This window comes from Nanorana parkeri, unplaced genomic scaffold, assembly GCF_000935625.1.
Source record: "Nanorana parkeri isolate BGI_ZX_2015 unplaced genomic scaffold, ASM93562v1 scaffold2324, whole genome shotgun sequence".
NCBI classification, from domain to species: Eukaryota; Metazoa; Chordata; class Amphibia; order Anura; family Dicroglossidae; genus Nanorana; species Nanorana parkeri.
In genome coordinates, this window is record NW_017308592.1 from 155,331 (window position 1) to 159,644 (window position 4,314).

Genomic DNA, 4,314 nt, shown 5'->3' on the forward strand with positions numbered 1-4,314 from the left:
CCTGCTGGTCTGATCTCGACATCGACGTCAGGATCCGCTCCGGCTGCTGCGTCTCAGTATATAGGGAGCTGTAGTTCGCGGTATACTGAGCTTAGGGTAACGGGAGGATGCTAGTTTGTGTCCTCCCGTTACCCAAAGGAGAACTATGGGGAAAAACACTGACCCCATAGTTCTTTTATTCCAGTCGATGTTTTTGCTGTGGAAGGGCATTTCCATGGTATTTGTTATAAAATTTCCTGTGTGTGTGTGTGTGTGTGTGCTATACATAGCAAATAATGAGAAGCTAATGTGTTAAACAGAGCACCAGGCAGTGAGGCGTCTGCTTGCAATTCAGTTGATCACATGGCAAGAAAAGTGAAGCGTCCCTGGGTGGGCTTGAACCACCAACCTTTCGGTTAACAGCCGAACGCGCTAACCGATTGCGCCACAGAGACCTGTTCTTTAGCTGTTGATAGGAAAGGGAACAGTTCTTATGAGGGTTGCACGGTAAAATCATGTGCTGTGATTGACAAATTTGCATTCTTTCTGAAAAGTGTTGATTGCTGTCCTCACCCCCTTGCCTCTGACCTAACACTACACATGGTGGCTTTTCTGGCTACTAAGAAAGATAAAAGAAGAGGACAGACCAGTACTCTAAGATTGGCTACCAAATTGCTCTAGCAAAGGTTCAGCACCCCTGATTGTCCTGATCACCATATTTGTGTACATGAATACATGTAGACTGTTGTACATAAACAAATTAAAAAAATAAGACCTAATGTAATTTTTTGAGCCAAAAAAAATATAAGACAGTGTCTTATTTTCGGGGAAACACGTTATATCTGTACACTATTTATACTTTTACATGGTAAGGATATGGTAGGATTCCTTAAAGGAGAACTATGAGGTGAGTGATTTTCGCTCACCTCATAGTTCTAGCCGACCTGTGACAATGAGACTGTCACAGGTCGGCTCAGTAGATCGGGAGGTGAGCGAACACATACCGGCGTTCGCTCACCTCTCGATCCTGTCACGGCTCTCTGCCGTGACAGGGGAGGGGCTGGATTCCCCCCTCCCCGCTCCGATCCTCCAGCGCTGACTGGCGGAACGGACGGGGGAGGGGGCGGGTACAGCTGGCTCTGCCTCTAGATAGGCAGAGCCAGCTGTCACTCACGCAGCTGGGCGGATCTCGACATCGATGTCAGGATCCGCTCCGGCTGCGGCGTCTCAGTATATAGGGAGCTGTAGTTCGCGGTATACTGAGCTTAGGGTAACGGGAGGATGCTAGTTTGTGTCCTCCCGTTACCCAAAGGAGAACTATGGGGAAAAACACTGACCCCATAGTTCTTTTATTCCAGTCGATGTTTTTGCTGTGGAAGGGCATTTCCATGGTATTTGTTATAAAATTTCCTGTGTGTGTGTGTGTGTGTGTGCTATACATAGCAAATAATGAGAAGCTAATGTGTTAAACAGAGCACCAGGCAGTGAGGCGTCTGCTTGCAATTCAGTTGATCACATGGCAAGAAAAGTGAAGCGTCCCTGGGTGGGCTTGAACCACCAACCTTTCGGTTAACAGCCGAACGCGCTAACCGATTGCGCCACAGAGACCTGTTCTTTAGCTGTTGATAGGAAAGGGAACAGTTCTTATGAGGGTTGCACGGTAAAATCATGTGCTGTGATTGACAAATTTGCATTCTTTCTGAAAAGTGTTGATTGCTGTCCTCACCCCCTTGCCTCTGACCTAACACTACACATGGTGGCTTTTCTGGCTACTAAGAAAGATAAAAGAAGAGGACAGACCAGTACTCTACGACAGCGATTCTCAACCTTTTCCAGGCACGGCACCCTTTAAAAGTATGCAAGTCACCCTTCACGTCAGAAGTGCTCCGCGCATCAGGAGCCCCCCTTTCAAAGCAGAGTTTCCACTTTACAACAAAGACCCCCTGACATGTCAAAGCCCTCCATTTCATATCAGAGTTCCCTTTTCACTTCAAGAGCTGCAGCTTTGGCAGCATGGCAGAGGGTGGGAGGTGGAGCAGGCCTGGATGGTGGCAAACTTCCCTTCTTTTCTGAATGGATCCCGCACTCCCTGAATTAGCGTCATTCATTCCCATGGTGCTGGCGGCAAGCATGTCTCTGTGGCGCAATCTCTATGCAAATTAGAAAACTAAACGTGACCTTGTGGCCCATCTCTGGGAGCGAGCTTGGACTGGTGGTAACTTTACAACAGACATAGGAACCATGGGGAACACAAGTAGCCCCCCACCAGAAGGAAGAACAGTGTCAGCACCAATTCAGAGATGATTGGAGGATCTACATCGAGTGACACACAAATAAGATACATTGTTGTTCAGAGTTAAGATACATTAAAGGAGAACTATGAGGGGGGTGCTTCTCACTCACCTCATAGTTCTAGCCGACCTGTGACAATGAGACTGTCACAGGTCAGCTCAGTAGATCGGGAGGTGAGCGAACACATACCGGCGTTCGCTCACCTCTCGATCCTGTCACGGCTCTCTGCCGTGACAGGGGAGGGGCTGGATTCCCCCCACTCCGATCCACCAGCGCTGACTGGCGAAACGGACGGGGGAGGGGGCGGGTACAGCTGGCTCTGCCTTTAGATAGGCAGAGCCAGCTGTCACTCACGCAGCTGGGCGGATCCCGGCATAATTGTCGGGATCCGCTTCAGCAGCGGCGTCTCAGTTCGCGGTATACTGCGGTGTCTCAGTATACCGTGAGCTACAGCTCGCGGTATACTGAGCCTAGTGTGACGGGAGGACGCTTGTTTGTGTCCTAAGGAGAACTATGGGGAAAAGACTTAACACCATAGTTCTCCTTTAATTTATTTTTAAGGTTTAACTCCTGAGTTTACACCCCATTCACACCTAGGCGTATTGTAATATGCGCGTCTGTCGCGCGACGGTCACGCGTTTTTTTTACCGCGGTACGCGGTAAAAAAGTCGCGCGACCGTCGTGCGATTCCAAAGGCTACTTGGCTGTATCCCAATGGAAAACGCCCTACAAAACGGCCCAAAGTAGTCCCGGGACCTTTTCAGGCGTGGGCCGTTTTGTAGCGCGTTAGGGACGGGCGGAAATACGGCAAGGTGGGAACGAGGGCATTGACTACAATGCAATTTATATTTTTGAGCGTTTTGTAGAGCGTCCGTCGAGCGTAGAACGCCCTACAAAACGGTCAGGTGTGAACGCAGCCTTAGTGTCTCTTTAACTTTGATGACCCCAATGTGAGTTGCATTCTTCCCACTGACCATCAGTATAAGGGGGTTCTTCTTCCACTTACTCTCATTTTATGTGATGTGTTGAATAAATAATAATTGTAAATGACCCATTTACGAGTCCACACCAACTGGGTATATAGTTCCTTTTGTTGCATTATCTATCTGCCTCGTTAGCGCAGTAGGTAGCGCGTCAGTCTCATAATCTGAAGGTCGTGAGTTCAATCCTCACACGGGGCAAGCAGTTGTTTTTTCCCTTTCTAGCGAAATTTTTATCTAGTGTTGCCTTTAGTGTTTGAATGGTCCAGATTTGTGGCAGGTTTACTGTATACCTGAAATCCAGGCAAACCACTAAACACACAGAAGAATATACAAGGATCGGGCATAACATTGTGATCACTGAGAGGTGAAGTGAATAACATTAAATATCTGGTTACAATGGCACCTGGAAGTGGGGGAGATATATTACAATTAGGGCTGGTAATGATAAAAATTTTCGTGTTCGATTAATCGAAATTTTGTTTCAATCGATTAATCGATTAATTTGGATTAATTATAACGCACATACAGATCCAACTACATTGGCCTATATACATACAGCACAGCAATGAAGTAATAAAATGAACTAGGATCACACTAATGCAGCACTTTATTAATCTCACGTGCCCCACTCAATATGGCCGCCGCTTGAGTGGGGCAACTCAGAATAATAACGTGCTGGATTAGTGTGATCCTAGTTCATTTTATTACTTCATTGCTGTGCTGTATGTGTATAGGTCATTGCTGTGCTGTATGTGTATAGGCCAATGCCTTGGCTGGCGCTCGTGCAGAAAGTTTCAAAAAAAATGTAATCGATCAAAAAAATTTCAATCGATCAAAAAGATTAACGATTAATCGAAAAATTAATCGTTAATTTGAACAGCCCTAATTACAATGGCACCTGGAAGTGGGGGAGATATATTACAATGGCACCTGGAAGTGGGGAGATATATTACAATTGCACCTGGAAGTGGGGGAGATATATTACAATGGCACCTGGAAGTGGGGGAGATATATTACAATGGCACTTTGAAGTTGGGGGGAGACATATTAGGCAGCAAGT

At 46.8% G+C, this 4,314-nt stretch overlaps 3 non-coding genes across 3 annotated transcripts; 1 reads left to right on the top strand and 2 right to left on the bottom strand.

Moving 5' to 3' along the window:
• Positions 1 to 360: 360 nt before the first annotated feature.
• Positions 361 to 434, bottom strand: TRNAN-GUU. Its single transcript has one exon. It is a non-coding gene; the product is annotated as a tRNA-Asn (tRNA).
• Positions 435 to 1,513: 1,079 nt separating this feature from the next.
• On the bottom strand, positions 1,514 to 1,587 carry TRNAN-GUU. Its single transcript has one exon. It is a non-coding gene; the product is annotated as a tRNA-Asn (tRNA).
• A 1,792-nt stretch (positions 1,588 to 3,379) lies between these two features.
• On the top strand, positions 3,380 to 3,452 carry TRNAM-CAU. The gene has a single exon. It is a non-coding gene; the product is annotated as a tRNA-Met (tRNA).
• Positions 3,453 to 4,314: the final 862 nt, after the last annotated feature.